Raw genomic sequence first — 19,047 nt, 5'->3', positions numbered from 1 at the left:
TATGTTTGTGGCATAACATCGTGGCCACAAGTTAATTTTTTCCCCTGTTCAGTATTAAATTTATATCAAGATCCATTTTTTTACATCTGGGATCAATGTTATTTGGCAATCGCCAATGGCAGTCAGCAGGGTTATAGAACATCAGTTGTTCGACCTGTTAGTCAAATGCGTTTTGTTTAAATATACTTTTTTACTTTTTTGGTCTTTTGGAATAGGTTGTTTGTGCTATTTTTAGACCCTTCTACAACGAAATTTGTTTTACATGCACAAGTATAAAAAATTGCGGTTTTTATCAAACGCAATTATAGGTTTGAATGTAGTTTTCAATTTAGACTCGTTAATATTTTTTGTTTGGGCTTGTATCATATGTTCCCTCCAGTTTATATGATCCGTTCATCCTATATTGACTCTTAAAATTCAAGAGTTTATCTAAAAATGAGGGTACTTTTTCTAAAAATGAGAGTACGTTTTATATGGCCTTCCAAATGCCATTTCGATCCCTAACATCACTGAAGACACATTTATTGTCGAAAATCCGGATCTGGTGTACTAAAAAAATATTGACACCGTATGTTTGTAGCATAACATCGTGGCCACAAGTTTATATTTTTTCCCTGTTTAGTCTTAAATTTATATCAAGATCCATTTTTTTACATCTTGTGATCAATTTTATTTGGCAATCGCAAATAGCAGTCAGCAGGGTTAAAAAAAACATCAGTTGTTCGACCTGTTAGTCAAATGCGTTTTGTTTAAATATACTTTTTCACTTTTTTGGTCTTTTGGAAAATGTTGTTTGTGCTGTTTTTAGACCCTTCTACAACGATTTTTTTTACATGCACACGTATATAAATTGCGGTTTTTATCCAACGCAATTAAAGGTTTAAACGTAGTTTTCAATTTAGACTCGTTTATATTTTTTTGTTTTGGCTTGTATCATATGTTCCCTCCGGTTTATATGATCCGTTCATCCTATGTTGACTCTTAAAATTCAAGAGTTTATCCAAAAATGAGGGTACTTTTTCTAAAAAAGAGAGTACTTTTTATATGGCCTTCCAAATACCATTTCGATCCCTAACATCACTGAAGACACATTTATTGTCGACATCCGGATCTGGTGTACTAAAAGAATATTGACACCGTATGTTTGTGGCATAACATCGTGGCCACAAGTTAATTTTTTCCCCTGTTTAGTATTAAATTTATATCAAGATCCATTTTTTTACATCTGGGATCAATTTTATTTGGCAATCGCCAATGGCAGTCAGCAGGGTTATAGAACATCAGTTGTTCGACCTGTTAGTCAAATGCGTTTTGTTTAAATATACTTTTTTACTTTTTTGGTCTTTTGGAAAATGTTGTTTGTGCTATTTTTAGACCCTTCTACAATGAAATTTGTTTTACATGCACACGTATAAAAATTGCGGTTTTTATCAAACGCAATTATAGATTTGAACGTAGTTTTCAATTTAGACTCGTTAATATTTTTTGTTTGGGCTTGTATCATATGTTCCCTCCAGTTTATATGATCCGTTCATCCTATATTGAATCTTAAAATTCAAGAGTTTATCTAAAAATGAGGGTACTTTTTCTAAAAATGAGAGTACTTTTTATATGGTATTCCAAATGCCATTTCGATCCCTAACATCACTGAAGACACATTTATTGTCGTAATCTGGATCTGGTGTACTACAAAAATATTGACACCGTATGTTTGTAGCATAACATCGTGGCCACAAGTTTATTTTTTTTCCCTGTTTAGTATTAAATTTATATCAAGATCCATTTTTTTTACATCTTGTGATCATTTTTATTTGGCAATCGCAAATAGCAGTCAGTAGGATTAAAGAACATCAGTTGTTCGACCTGTTAGTCAAATGCGTTTTGTTTAAATATACTTTTTCACTTTTTTGTTTTTTTGAAAATGTTGTTTGTGCTGTTTTTAGACCCTTCTACAACGAAATTTGTTTTACATGCACACGTATACAAATTGCGGTTTTTATCCAACGCAATTAAAGGTTTGAACGTAGTTTTCAATTAGACTCGTTTATATATATATGTTTATATAGCGGGACGGCTGCAGTGTAGGCGATTTGGTATCACAGTAGCATGGGTTCGAATCCCGGCGAGGGAAGAACCAAAAATTTGCTAAAGCAAATTTACAGATCTAACATTGTTGGGTTGATGTTTAGACGAGTTGTATATACATTATGTACACAGCCATGTATCACCACCATTGATGGCGATCCGATGGATAAATCTGTTGTAGAGTCTCTCTGGTGGTGATACAGAGAAAAGAAAAAATATTCCAAAATGTCATTTATTATTTAGACAATGTCTTTAAACAAATCTTTTTAAATGAGAATGTGTCCCTAGTACACGGATGCCCAATCCGCACTCTTATTTGTTATATAAAAAAGAAGATGAGGTATGATTACCAATGAGACAACTATCCACAAAATACCAAAATGACACAGACATTAACAATTATAGGTCACCGTACGGCCTTCAACAATGAGCAAAGCCCATACCGCATATAGTCAGCTATAAAAGGCCCCGATAAGACAATGTAAAACAATTCAAAAGAGAAAACTAACGGCCTTATTTATGTAAAAAAAATGAACAAAAAACAAATATGTAACACAAAAACAAACGACAACCACTGAATAATAGGCTCCTGACTTAGGACAGGCACAAACATTAATAATGTGGCGGGGTTTAACATATAAACGTCAGTATTCAGTGGACTGTGGACATGTTCAGTGGACTGTGAAAATTGAGGAAAATCTCTATTTGACATTAAAGTTAGAAAGATAAAATCAGAGGGAACATCTGTACTAAGTCTGAAGTTGATTGGTCTTCAACCTCATCAAAAACCGCGACAAAAAAACGAACGAAAAGACGTCCCCACAGACCAAAAAAAAAATAATGCCCATAACTATCAGTAATTTGTCGTTGAACAGAATAGAGTAATTTATAAGAATTTAAAAAAAAAAAATTCTTGGGAAAGGGCTAATATCTAAATTTTGAAAGCAATCATCAAACAGTTTTCATGTTAATAAATATTTGACACATCATAAGTTTCTGTCATAAAATGATGTTGGTAAAATAAAAAAAATATGTGTGACTTCTTAAAAAAGCCAAAGTTCAAGACTTTGAATTCGTCCCCATTGAAAATGATCAAAATAACAAAATTTTTGTTAATGGTCCCTTTTTTTCTAATCGGTTAGGGTAATAACCCCAAAAATATGCCCATTTGTCCTATAGCGGTATGGAAACTTTTAAGGTGGCTGAAACTTCTTCCTCCATCTTGAATTTTGCAAATGCAGATAACAATCAGTATAGATCTTTAATGAAATGCGTCAATGATGAGAGTAGTATGTTATTCCTGTGTGAGACTTTTCGTGTTGATATTGTAAATTATGTGTTGTATCATATTTACAGCTTGATTGATTGACTGTTTTCCAACTTTGTCACATTGTGGGAGGTGATTCGTAAAAGTTGGGGATAACTCGGACAAAGTAATCATTATAATAGAATAATTTTTGAATATACATTGTTTCTAATATTGTGTAGCAAGAAAATGAGTACAAACATATTGACAATTTATTTATTTCAAAATATAAAATACGCATGGACTAAAATAAAGGACAAATAAAAAAAAAAAAATTGTTTTTATGGATGTGTGGTTACGTATGCTTAGTTCCCGTCATTGCAGAATCTTTTTCAGTATGAATCTTATATTTAATATTTGGAACATGATCTAGTTTTCAATGTTTTAAAGAATAGATTTATAATCACTCACGTCTGTAACTGTACTAAAACCCTTATCAAATTCTGCCTTTGGTATTCTATAGGTCTGGTTATTCTTTAATGCTCTTCTGTAGAATTCTACTCTTTGTAACTCTGCTATATCACCATGTTCATTATATTTTGGTAACTGAAAACCTTGCTTTGTTTGGTCCTTAGGACATTTGTTCAACTTAAGGATAATATCCATCATTAGTTCCATGTCATTTATTATTGTTGTTATACGCCCTGTGGATAAAAAAAAATCTGATAAATTACCATAAAAATATGATTCTTGAACTGCTTACCATTATTTAGTTTGTAATTTGTAATTGCTTGCTTTCTTTCTATATACATACTTAAAATGACTAAATGTTAGCCAATGCTAATTCTTACAGGGTGATGGATACAGTTATGATACAGTACACTACAAAATATAATGTATAATGTAAAGTATAACAAGTCTTAAAATGTACAACATCACCAAAAAGTAATTATAAAATGAAAAAAATATTAAATATTTCGGATAACAGATATCCTTAATCAGTATGATTACGATGTAAAATGATTCATATCAATTTTAACTTTGATAAAAAATTATAAGAATCTTGAAATGTATACAATAAAACAGATAAAACGAGACATAGTTTAGACGCTAGTACAATTCTGTTTTATTTTTAAACAAGACATAGGTGATATTAGTTTTTAACAACAGACTGCAAAGATATGCTGGAGAAAGGATATAGTTTTGTGCGATATAAACTGGTACAATTGTTAAATTTTAAAGGTGACGACAGTAAATATGTTACAACTTTGATTGCGAGGATATACATTCCAAATAAACAGCATTGACTGATATACGATTGTATAATATTTCACAACAGAAGAGTAATTAAAACAGAGCCTGCTCAAATCTTAATTCTTGACCTGGTGAACAGTTTACCTACAGTTAAATTCTCTCTTAAATGCTTTAGTTTCAAAGATAAAAGCCCACCATTGCATTTTACCCCTATGTTAAATTTAAGGCATGATGGTCATCTTGGTTGAAAGGCTTGGTCATGGGATTCATTTTCAAAACATGATACCCTTAGGATGCGTAGGCCCAGTTTGGATAAATTTAGATTTTTGTAAAAGTTAACAGACGACGACGATGGACAACCAGTGATGAGATATACCTAACAGTATGTTGCGGTTGTCTATCACATAGTCACTAACAAAAAGGTTCCAAAACAAACAACATTAAAGCTATCACTAACTTGCGATATCTTTTTTTTTGTGTTTTGTTACCATGGGTATTGGGGCAACTTTATTAGAACAATTACATAATGCTGTTTATTTCTGAAGTTAACACAAATGCAGTTTACTTTGCCATTGATTAGAAATGGTATTTCTGCTTATTTGTAGAATCTTTATAACTTTTTTTCACACTTTGGCCTCAGAGTTTAAACTTAAAATTAGATTTATTGGAGTCTTTAGGGTAAACAGTACGTATTTAGGTTTAAGGTAGATTGATGGTACACCACCATCTTGGATTGTACAATCACAGTACAAAATAGGTATTGTTATTTGCATAAATCTGCAAGTTTGGAAAAAGATTTGCAATTCAATGGTTAGACTGTTTTCTATGTAAAGAAAACTTGTTTATTAATTGTAATAAACAAAATATTTTAACAAATATAAATTTTTTGGGTTCTAAAATCATTTTTATCAAATGAACCATTTAAGGGAAGATAACTCTTTTAGTACAAAATTTATACTGGGCTAATTGGGATTTTTTTTAAATTTTTACTTGTAGCAAAAAAACAAGTTTGGTGACACCAAGTTTTCTTTTTATTTTCTTAAAACATATTATGAAACCTATCTTCTAACAATTTATTTTAAAATTCTATCTCATAAATTTACACTAATGTGTTTTTTTCATGAACAAACTAACCAAATTTTGGCAATTTTCAATGACTCATAGCTTGTAAAATAGCACGGTGACCCATACTTTTTTTAAAATTTTTGAAAAGAGCATAGTACAATCTTCATTTTGACAATTTATAAGAAAATTCTGTCTGAAAAAATATATACTTATGCTCTACCTTAACATCTAACAACTTACCAATATTTGTATCAGATTGTGAATATAAAATTCTCATCTGTTCATCTGTTAAGGACAAATGCGACGGATGCTCATTAAGCATTTTTTCTATATCCAACTGTGTATATTCTCTTTCGAACTTTTTCTTAATAGAAGAAAATGCTACATCATGTACAAGGTGGGATAGCTTTTTGTAATTTTCTTCCTCCTCTTTTTCAAGAGCATCTGCAAATATAAATTTCAAAGTAAAAATACTGATATAGTTATTTGATGTGCAAATGTTCTTATATGATGTGCATTTTCCCTTATATTATGTATTATTTGATATGATGTGCATTTTCCCTTATATTATGTATTATTTGATATTATGTGCATTTTCCCTTATATTATGTATTATTTTATATTATTTGCAAGTATCTTGATATGATATGCAAGCATCATAATATGATGTGGAAACATAATTATATGATGTGAAAACATCATTATATGATGTACAGTCGTCATTATATAATATTTATCATATATTTAGTACAAAATACAGCTATTTTGTATATCTAATAAAGGTTCTTTTTTCCAGTCTGTATCACCTACCCTGTATCGCATACCCCGTATCGCATGGCTAAACCCGTATCGCATACCCGTATCGCATGGTAAAATCCGTATCGCATACCTTTTTTTTTTTTTTTTTTTTTTTTTAACTAAAGTCAGTTTATTTTGGTTTTTTTTGCTTAAGAATTTTTTTTCTAACAATAGGTCAATTTTTTGAATGACGTAATATTTGGTATGTAACGTCACGAACATCAAGTTTTCATATTGTATGTGACGTCACGAACATCAAGTTTTTACAAAAAAAAAATTTGGCACACTAAATGCAACTATAAAAAATACAAAACACTCAAATATATACAAAAATAAACAAAATATTTTCAAAACAACAGATTGTAAGGTAACCTAGGTGCTTCGTATAAATAATTAGTCAGTTATTTTAAAGCTTTGAAACAAGACAAAAGCAGAACTGAAGGTAACCCATTGCTATGGATCAGAAAACAGTTCATATAATATAAAACTCTTCTGTTGAAATATATGATAAAGCGTATAATACATGGCAAAATCCGTATCACATGCCGTATCACCCTCGACCAATACCATCCCTCGGGCCTAAAGGCCCTCGGGCTGATATTGATGTCTCGGGATGATACGACATATGATACGGATTTTGCCATGTATTATTCTCTATGTTAACATCTTAATATGCTGTGCAAATATGTTTCATTATGTGCAAGAATCTTTATATGTTATGCAAGCATCATAATATAATGCACAAACATCATTATATGATGTGCATATATACTAATATGATGTGCAAACGTACTTATATGATGTGCAAACATATTTATATGAGGTACAAACATACTTAAATGATATGCATATATATTTATTTGATGTGCAAATGTTTTTATATGATGAGCATATATATTTATTTGATGTGCAAATGATTTTATATGACGTGCATTTTTCCTTATATTAGGTGCAAGTACCTTTATATGATATGCAGGCATCATTATATGATGTGCAAACATCATTGTTTGATGTGCAAACATCCTCATATGACGTGCATATATACTTTTATGATGTGCAAACGTACTTATATGATGTGCAAACATACTTGTTAAGTCTTAGATGCATTTTTTGAAATTAGTTGTTAGTGGCTTTGAACAAGTTGTCAGATAACTGCGGGTACTCTCAGATCTGTTCATTGTGTCTTTTTGTGTCGGTATGTATAAGTACCCGGCCACGTCCACTTGTATTTTTATCCATCTGATGAGTTAAGCCTTTTTCAACTGATTTTTATAGTTCGTTCTTATGTTGTACTGTTATACCACTGTCCCAGGTTAGGGGGAGGGTTGGGATCCCGCTAACATGTTTAACTCCGTAGCATTATTAGGTCTTTCCACTTTTCTGTGGAAAGACCTATTGTTTTTCTTCTGATTATTTTTTTTTTTTTTTCTTCCGCCTAATTTTGTTCTTGCGATAAACATTTGTTTCGCAATATGTCGCTTAGATATTTTGTATATGATATCGAACAGTTTATGCGCTTTTGAAATTTACCCTGCGTAAACAAATACTTTTCTTTGTAGGAGTTATCTCCCCAAACACGGTTTTCCTTGTTAGCGCATCTCCTTCGCAACCGTAAAAGATTATGACAAATTTATTTTACAAAATTGCTCGTTATATCCTTCGCATGATTTGTCCTATTTTGACCGAAGCGATATGACCGCTCCATATGAGAGTTATTTCCCCTTATGCATCTGATATAAGTGATATGAATTTCTATCTTATAAACCATAAGTGATAGAGACCTAGGATCTTTTGATTTGAGGTCCTTGGTCCCAAAAAATGAAAATTAGGTCAAGGTCAAAGGTCAAGGTCATATTTTAATATTTGAATTTGGCTTATTTTCACTTATATCCAAAGACTGTATAAGATATCAACAAATTATTTTTACTAAATTGTTAGTTGCGACATGTCGTAAGATGTAAATTTTGATTGCTAGCGTACGTTGAATGTAAAAGGGAGTTTTCTCCCCTCTTGTATTTAAAAATACGCGTTTGGTGATATAACTCATTAACTAAATATAATAAAGACCTATGGTCTTTTGATTTGAGGTCCTTGGTCCAAAAAAATGAAAATTAGGTCCAGGTCAAAGGTCAAGGTCATATTCTAATTTTTGAATATGGCTCATTTCCACTCATTTCCAAAAAACGTTTAAGATATCGACAAATTATTTTTTCTAAATCATTTGTTGTGACATGTCGTAACACGTAAATTTTGATTCCAAGCATACGTTGAATGTGAAAGGGAGTTTTCTCCCCTCTTGTATTAAAAAATACGCGTTTGGTGATATAACTCATTAACTAAATATAATTAAGACCTATGGTCTTTTGATTTGAGGTCCTTGGTTTATGACCTTGAAATTGATCTCAAGGTCATAGCTTAATTTGACGTTCTATATTTTGACCTTTGCTTTTATTCTATATGTATACATGATAAAGATAAACAACTTTTAGAAAAAGGTATCAAGCCATTTAACCTTGAAAAAAAACAACCGGAAGTGACCTTTTGTAAACCGGAAGTAGCTATTTTTTGTACTTTATTAATATAAAAGTATATAGAACCAGATATTTTTGGAATCGGTTTCAAGTAAATATTTAAATATAATCGGAAGTAACATTTTTCAAACCGGAAGTAACAAATTATCTCCCTTATTTAAAAAAAAATGTATGGAAACAATATATTTTTGGAATCAGCTTACTAGGAGCTATCATTTGACAATTGAAATGACATTTTAAACTTAGTTTCACAACTTTTCATATCAAAAAAGATGGAAAGACCTTCAATTGTTCTCTGAATTTTTTTTTTTTTTCTTCCGCCTAATTTTGTTCTTGCGATAAACATTTGTTTTGCAATATGTCGCTTAGATATTTGGTATATGATATCGAACAATTGATGCGCTTTTGAAATTTACCCTGCGTAACCGAAAACTTTTCTTTGTAGGAGTAATCTCCCCAAACACTGTTTTCCTTGTGAGCGCAACTCCTTCGCAAACGTAAAATATTATGACAAATTTATTTTACAAAATTGCTCGTTATATCCTTTGCATGATTTGTCCTATTTTGACCGAAGTGATATGAATGCTCCATACGAGAGTTATTTCCCCTTATTCATTTGATATAAGTGAATTGCATTTCTAACTGGTAAACCATAATTGATAGAGACCTAGGATCTTTTGATTTGAGGTCCTTGGTCCAAAAAAATGAAAATTAGGTCCAGGTCAAAGGTCAAGGTCATATTCTAATTTTTGAATATGGCTCATTTCCACTCATTTCCAAAAAACGTTTAAGATATCGACAAATTATTTTTTCTAAATCATTTGTTGTGACATGTCGTAACACGTAAATTTTGATTCCAAGGGTACGTTGAATGTGAAAGGGAGTTTTCTCCCCATTGGTATTTAAAAATACGCGTATGGTGATATAACTCATTAACTAAACATAATTAAAACCTATGGTCTTTTGATTTGAGGTTCTTGGTTAATGACCTTGAAATTGATCACAAGGTCATAGCTTAATTTGACGTTCTAGATTTTGACCTTTGCTTTTACCCCATCTGTATACATAATAAAGTCATGAGACTTTTTGACAAACGGTATCAAACCATTTAAACTTAAAAAAACAACCGGAAGTGACCTTGTGTAAACCGGAAGTAGCTATTTATTGTACTTTATTACATAAAAGTATAAAAAACAAGATATTTTTGGAATCAGTGTCAAGTAAATAGTCAAATATTATCGGAAATAGAGTTTTTCAAACCGGAAGTAAGAAATTATCTCCCTTATCTAAAAAAATATTGTTTAGAAACCATATATTTTTGGAATCAGCGTACAATAAGCTATCATTTGACGATTGAAATGACATTTTAAACCTATTTTTACACCTTTCATATTAAAATACATTGTTTTGGTGGAAAGACCTTCAATTGTTCTCTGAACAATTGGTTTTTAATTTATGTATGTGCCTGTCCCAAGTCAGGAGTCTGTAATTCAGTGGTTGTCGTTCGTTTATGTGTTACATATTTGTTTTTCGTTGATTGTTTTACATAAATAAGGCCGTTAGTTAGAGTCCGACAAGGCATCTCTTCAGCAGGACCATGCGTAATCGTTCTGGTGGAATAGCCATCCTCTTTATACGGCAGACAGTGTGTTTTTTCAAACATTCATTTCCGCCGAATTGTATTCTTTTAAATAAAACAAAAATATGTTGCACGACGAACGTAGTCCTCTCTTACGACAGACATTTATACCAAAATCGTACTAAATTTGGTATTCGTGAGGCAATCGTTGGACTGTATCACGAGTGTCTTGCAACAGTCTTGTTTGTCATGAAGAGGTAATTTAAACCCATGAACAGATCTAAGAGCATAACTTTTGTTTTTGACTTTTAATCAAATATTTGGAATCATCAATTATCAACTGATAACAGTCATTTACAGAGCCTATCATATCAAAACAGTGGAACCAACATCCTTATTGTTTATACATGGTTCATTACCTGAAAGTAAATGTAAACATCTTAACAGTTCTGAATATTCAGTTTGAAATCAACCTTGAGACTGTATTTAAATGTGATTTGGAGAATAAAGCTCTTTTTTTTATCTGAGAAATAAGAATAAACGAAAGAAAAAAAAAACATGTTTTCAAAATTTTGCCCCGGATACTACAGTTGATTTTTTTCAATTTATTTCAGGTAGCAAACATTGTTCCAATACAATGTTTATTTAGCTGGTCATCATATTATGTACCTTCCTTCTATGTGTATGGCAAATGAAAGAGTTCAATCAATTAAAATTTAAGGTTTAAAGAATATTGTTTAGAAATTGAAATGAAACACAGGTAAATATTCTGAGGGTACAATGGATCAGGCCACTTATGTAGGGCTGAGCCCCTTAATTTTAGTTCAAATGTCTAGAGTGCTTATGTTGTTTTTGATGTAGTCGCAGGTTGAGTCTATTGATAGAAAATACTGCACGTTTTCCATGAAATTTTTTTTTCAGCTATTTTTGTGCTTATAACTAAGTATCATAACAAAACACAACAGAGAAACCCATTTAAGCCACTATATACCACATTTCAATAAATAAGTTTCCCTGATACTGCGATGAATACCATGAAGTTCTTTTAGCATATATGCCAAGATATTTTCAAAGTAGTACACGTTTTGTTAATTCACGGAATACCAAAACTAGTATGGTAACATGTATGCATGTGCCTGTCCCTGAGCCTGTAATTTTTTGGTTATCGTTTGATACATATTTGATTTTGGTTCATTTTTGTACATAAATCAGGCAATTAGTTTTCCCGTTTCAATTGTTTTTACATTCCTTATTTAGGGTCCTTTTGTATCTGACTATGCGGTTTGGGCTTTACTCATTGTTAAAGGTCGAACAATGACCTCTTTTGTTAATGTCTGCGTCATCAGATTTCTTGTGGAGAGTTGTTTCATTGTCAATCATACCACTTTTTCGTTTTTACATATAGTGTTTAGGTTTCAATACCATTAAAATTAAACGGTTTCCTCTTAATGAAAACAAAAAACAAAACCAATCATTAAAAATTGCTGTATTATTTCATACATGTATTTTGAATTTGTGCAACTGTCTCAATATCACTAACAATACATCAACTTGAATCTTTGATAACATAAAGATAGAAAAATTTTACCCTGTATATGTACCACAGGAATATAATTCCAGTTCTTCACTTGGATTGCCTGTAATATTCCACGAACAGCTTGTAATAGTGAATGTGTAGGTTTCAGCAGGACATATATTCGGGATTATTTGAGACGATTCAGTTACATTGAAAACTTTATTGAATTCAAAGCAGATCTTTGTATGATTTTAAAAAGCCATGTGAATTATTTCTGAACATTTGGTCATTACAAAGTAAAGTAATAGTACAGAAATGGCACCAGTTTTTCTTATTTAGAAAGAGACATAACTACTGAAAAAATATACGTGTGATGTCGCCCAAATTCCAACTTGACCTTTGCAATGTTTTATTTTTGAAGGGCATTACCTAAGAATGGTGAAGGTAACGCCTTCAAAACTGATATGTGGCTCGTGGTAATAAACATTGTGTATTCGGTGCTGAATTTAAAATTAATTTATTAAATATAATATACAGTAATATTAATACATTTACATTATCTGAAAGTATTATGTTATTGAATGCCATACAAAGTTGTACTAATTTAAAAATATAGTTCAACAATTTGACATAGAAAAATAAAGTTTAATAAATTTTAAATGTAACAGAATTATGATCAACATGATTTTTAGGTATTATACACATTTAAGAGAGTGTGCAAAACCTTAAATTTTGCAATGTTCTATTTTTGAAGGGCATTACTTAAGAATGACGAAGGTAACGCCTTCAAAACTGATATGTGGCTGCTGGTGGCAATAGTACTATGTACATATTTTATGATATTTGCTTGAGGCAGCGTAAATAAGAGTGAAGAAATTGATAATTCGCCAAGTTTGTTTTATTTTTTAAGGGCCATCAATTGAAAATGAAATAAATCAACACCAATATTCAAAACAGATCTTTGTATGATTTTTTAATAAGCTATGTCAAATAATTTTGGAACAATTAGTTATTGCAAAGTTAATTTATATACACCTGGAAAAAAGTATTGCAACACCAAATTGAAATTGAAATAAAAAAAAAACACTTTTCATTTTTTTGGGATATAATTTGGTAAAATACAACTAGTTAAACATTATTTAAGTATCACCTGAGTTTAATCAATAAATTTCGACTCGATAATTTTTTATCTGCACATGCAGCTACTGTACCAGTAAACAGCAAAACAGTTGTTTTTATCCTCGTTGTTTTCAACCCTTAAAATAACTAACCAAAAGTTATGTGATTTACACCTTATAATGGGTCATTGACAACTCTTAACTGCAGCCATATGGCAGATTATCAGCATAAGGGAAGCAGGGATGTCGCTTTTAAAACTGCATGATTGTTGGTCATCACCATTTCACTATAAGTCTATTTGAGAATAAATCAGGCAAGAAACGCTGTTAAAGACATTCCGAGATAATGAAGACCCCCTATACCATTTGCTAAGGAAAATCAAGCATAATGAAGGTTGGTCAGAAGGAAACCCATTGCATACAAGACACTCCTAAAGAGAGAGTGGTGGCCATACAGGAGCTTTTTAACAAGAAATGTTTGAGATCGACTCATCGCTACTGGTGATCGTGCGATAAAACCATTTTGGAGACCTTTGCTAGCAAACAGACACACAGTTTTTCGTATCCAGTGTAGTGCAGAGCTCGCCAAAGTGGGAAATTAGCACCGTGAAGGAAGATTCAATGTTCAAATGGAATTCGGTTCATCTTCCTTGGCACGATCGTAGCCTGGATTTCAACCATACAGAGCATATTTGGGACAATATTGGGCGGAAAGTGCGCGAAAGGACACCACAGTTCAAACACATCATGAAATAAACCATGCCCTTCATCAGAAATGGTTGCTGCTACCTTAGCAATAAATTAGTCGATTTATGGCAGGAATCAGAAGACGTTTAGATGCGGTTATCCGTTTGAATTGAGGCTGCACACAAAGTACTAATTCTTTGACGTATTACGATCAACCATGATATGAACAGTCATCTAAGGATTAATTTTGAAATGTCTGACATTGTAAAGTTCGACTACAGTAAAAGTTGTAAAATGCATTTTTTTTGTACAAAAAACACTCCATTTTGGTATTAAAATTGTGGTTATATAAATTTTTTTTTCAAAATTTTTTTGTTCGTTTCAATGCCAAAATTATAATAAACTATGTTTCAATAATATTATACACATATTTTATTATATTTCATCCAACATGTCCAAAAAAGAGGATGATTTTTCAAGTTTAAAAAAATCAAGGTGTTGCAATACTTTTTTCCATGTGTATAGTACAGAAATGGCATCTTACGGTATTTTCCTATTTAGAAAGCGACATAACTCAAGAACGTTACATGTGATGTCACCAACATTCGAAATTTACCTTTGTTTGTTCGATAAAGGGACAGCCTATAACATTTAATAAAGGCAAAGTTAAGTAGAAGAATGAAAATTTGGTAATTTTCCATTTCTAAAAGTAACAAAACTCAAGAACAATGAGGTCAGGAAGTGTCGCCAATCAAATTGGAACTAATCTGTGTTTGGCTGTTATGAGCATTGTGTATAATTCTCATAACTTTTTAAATAGACAGATTTCCTCTAAATGAAAACAAAACCAACCATAAAACAATGGTGTCTAATGTGATAAATATGCCCAAAACAGCATCAACTTTGATCTATTAGATGATAAAGTAAAAACAAGGTTTTCAACTATACGTACCACCGGAATAGAATTCCAGTTCTTCACATGGATTGCCTGTAATATTCCTCGAACAGCTTGTTATAGTGAATGTGTAGGTTTCAGCAGGATATATGTTCGGGATTATTTGAGACGATTCAGTTGCATTGACAACTTTAGTGATTCCATTAGTATTTCCATTCCATCTGTATAAAATATTGTAGGTGTCAGCTTTGAATAGTCCTTCTTCTGGAGATTTCCATTTAAGTACTAAATTACCATCTTCCAATACAGTACTAAGTGACCTTGGCGGATTCGGTGCTGCATATAAAATTAATTTATCGAATATAATTAACTGTAAGATTTTGAACTTTGCATTATCTGAAAGTATTATGGTATTGAATGCCTTAAAAAAGGTGTTCTTATTTATAAATATAGTTCAACAATTTGACATAGAAAAATAAGGTCATTTTTTTCGAAATGTAACAAAATCATGATCAACATGATTTTTAGGTATTATACACATTTAAGAGAGTGTACAAAACATTAAATTTTCACTGTTCTATTTTTGAAGAGCATTACCTAAGTATGACGAAGGTAACGCCTTCAACACTGATATGTGGCTGGTGGTAATAAGCATTATGTACAAGTTTTATGATATTTTCTTGAGGCAGCGTAAATAAGAGTGAAGAAATTGATAATTCGCCAAGTTTTTGATTATTCTTTAAGGGACATAAATTGAAAATGAAATAGATGACAACACTAATATTCAAAATAGATCTTTGTTTGATTTTCATAGGCTATGTGAAATAATTTCTCAAAGTTAATTTATAGTACAGAAATGGCACCTTATGGTAATTTCCTATTTAGAAAGGGACATTCCTCAAAAACAATACATGTGATGTCACCAAAATTCAAAATTGGCATTTGTTTGTTCGATATAGGGACAGCCTATAACATTTAATAAAGGCAAAATAAAGTGGAAACAATGCAAATTCGGTAATTTTCCATTTCTAAAAGTAACTAAACTAAATCAATGAAGTCAGGAAGTGTCGCCAATCAAATCGGAATTAATCTGTGTTTGGTTGTTATGAGCATTGTGTATAATTCTCATAACTTTTTAAATAGACAGATTTCCTCTAAATGAATACAAAACCAACCATAAAACAATGGTGTTTATTGTGATAAATATGTTCAAAACCGCATCAACTTTGATCTATTATATGATAAAGTAAGAACAAGGTTATCCACTATACGTACCACCGGAATAGAATTCCAGTTCTTCACTTGGATTGCCTGTGATATTCCTCGAACAGCTTGTTATAGTGAATGTGTAGGTTTCAGCAGGATATATGTTCGGGATTATTTGAGACGATTCAGTTGCATTGACAACTTTAGTGATTCCATTAGTATTTCCATTCCATCTGTATAAAATATTGTAGGTGTCAGCTTTGAATAGTCCTTCTCCTGGAGATTTCCATTTTAGTACTAAATTACCATCTTCCAATACAGTACTAAGTGACCTTGGCGGATTCGGTGCTGCATATAAAATTAATTTATCGAATATAATTTTACAGTAAGATTTGAATTTTGCATTATTTGAAAGTATTATGTTATTAAATGCCATACAAAGGTGTACTAATTTATAAATATAGTTCAACAATTTGACATAGAAAAATAAAGTCATTTTTTTTTTAAATGTAACAGAATCATGATCAACATGATTTTTAGGTATTATACACATTTAAGAGAGTGTACAAAACATTGAATTTATGCAATGTACTATCTTTGAAGGGCATTACCTAAGATTGGTGTAGTTTACGCCTTTAAAACTGATATGTGGATGGTGCTAATTAGCATTATGTACATATTTCATGATATTTGCTTGAGGCAGCGACAATAAGAAATTGATATTTCACCAAGTTAAGTTTTATTCTTTAAGGGACATGAATTGAGAATGGTATGCATGAACTCACAAAAATTCAAACATATCTTTGTATGATTTTAATAAACTATGTGAAATAATGTCTGAACATTTAGTCATTGCTAACTTAAGTTATAGTACAGAAGTGGCACCTTACGGTATTTTCCTATTTAGAAAGGGAAATAACTCAAGAACTATACGTGTGATGTCACCCAACTTCCAAATTGACCTTTGTTTGTTCAATATAGGAAGAGCCTTTATCAATTAAAAAAGGCAAAGTTGAGTAAAAGTGATCAAATGCAAATTTGGTAAATTTCCATTTCTTCAGAAACTAACCTCAAGAACAATGAAGTTACGGAAGTGTTGTCAATCAAATTGGAATTAATCTGTGTTTTGTTGTTATGAGCATAATTCTCATAACTTTTTAAATAGACCGATTAAGCAGTTATGCTGCCTTATGCGAACACCCTAGCTTTATGTTCTACCCAATAAATGATGAAATACGTGCCATTGTTATTATATAGCTGAATAGTATGTTATTTATAACTAATTGAACAGTTTCTTCATACTTTTAATTCTGGATAACAAAAAATATGACTAGAAAAACCTTAAATTAACGTCGATTTATCCAAAAGTTTTTAATTTGCCCGTAGGAAGTAGAGCACATTAAGAATTCTTATGTAGTTTATTATCCCCTGAGCTTTTGGCAAAGATACCAAAGAACAAATGTATGAAATATGTTATCGCCGAAAATTTCTAAAGACAAGTAGTTTAGATTTCCCAAATGGCAAAAGTCGTAGGAATATTGTTTGTCATTAATACGTAGTCAACTACGTCAGTAGTCTATTAAAAGTCATACCGTTGGCGGCAATTTTAAATTAGAAGACGAAATTTGCGTATCTTTTCAATATGTAGACAGGGGTTCAAATAAGGGGTGATCCGAGGTCCGCGACCTTTCACTTTTGCAGTCGGACTTTCGACTTGATGACTAGCTGCGCCCGACATGCCACTTAAAGGAAAATAAATAACTTTTCAAACCTTTTTCCAAAGTCTCCGAATAAACGATTTCAAAACTTATTTTCATAATTATTATTCATGACAGCGATGATCATTTTGTTCAACCGCTAGTATTATACACAAAATCGCCGACAAATAATGTGTTAATTCAAGTAAAACCGTATCTGACTGACAAAAACAACATTGATAACAAAATGGATGCCAATTACAATATCGGATCCGATTCCGGATGCGGATAAGAGTATTTCCGGATTTTGACTATTAAATTAACTAAAATTCAGAAAGGTGACAAAATACATCTAATATAAATGCATGGTAAATGAATTTGAACACTAGAATTGAAAACCAAAAGATATATGTTAAAGAAATACAAAGCAGAAAATATTTTGTACAGAAACTAAAAATTACTTTTTTTGACCAATTTTTATGTCAAAATCCAATAGAATGTGAGCGCTGGGAACAGTATATTTAACTATAAATATATTCCTGGTGACAGTATACATTTTCTTTATCAGCGATAAATGTTGATTATGCATGTAACATGCTTTGAAAGTCTAAACATATCACTGCCATTTCAATAGGGTTTTTTTTCTCAATTTTGAAGGGTCATTTAAAATAGCTGGAATGTTCTTACTTTATTTTTACAAATAGTGTAACTAGATTATACGATACCTGAAGATAAGCAAATCATATGGTATATATTTGGAGTCCTTTGGGTCACTCTACCCCCTCCTGTTTGATAACTTTGAAACGGATGAGATCCCCATCTCTCAAACATATACATTTATGTATGGGACTATATAACTAAACACATGAAATATAGGGGAAATCCCAAGGGTCGCCAAAACCTTTTGTTTTAGAACTTGGAAAATGTCGAGATCCCCACCCCTAAACCATATATATTCATGTATGAGACAATATAAATAATCAAATGAAATATAGTGGGGGGTCCCTTAAGTCACCCACCCCTCCTGTTTGTGAACTTTGTAAAGGTCAAGATCCCAATCCCTTAACCATATATATTCATGTATGGGACAATTTAATAAATCAAATCATATGAAATATAGGTGGAGTTCGTGGGGCTGCTCCACCCCTTCCTGTTTGAGAATTTGAAAACTGTCGAGACCCCCAACCTTAAACCATATATATTCATGTAAGGAACAATATAACAAATCAAATGAATTATAAAGGGAGTCCCTAGCGTCACTGTACACCTGCCTGTTTTAGAACTTGGAATCAGTCTTGATCTTCACCTCTTAACCATATATATGCCTCTATTATTGTTGTTGTTAACAATTATATAAATCAAATGTATCT

This window comes from Mytilus edulis, chromosome 7 (genome assembly GCF_963676685.1).
Source record: "Mytilus edulis chromosome 7, xbMytEdul2.2, whole genome shotgun sequence".
NCBI classification, from domain to species: domain Eukaryota; kingdom Metazoa; phylum Mollusca; class Bivalvia; order Mytilida; family Mytilidae; genus Mytilus; species Mytilus edulis.
This window is presented reverse-complemented; position numbering follows the sequence as displayed.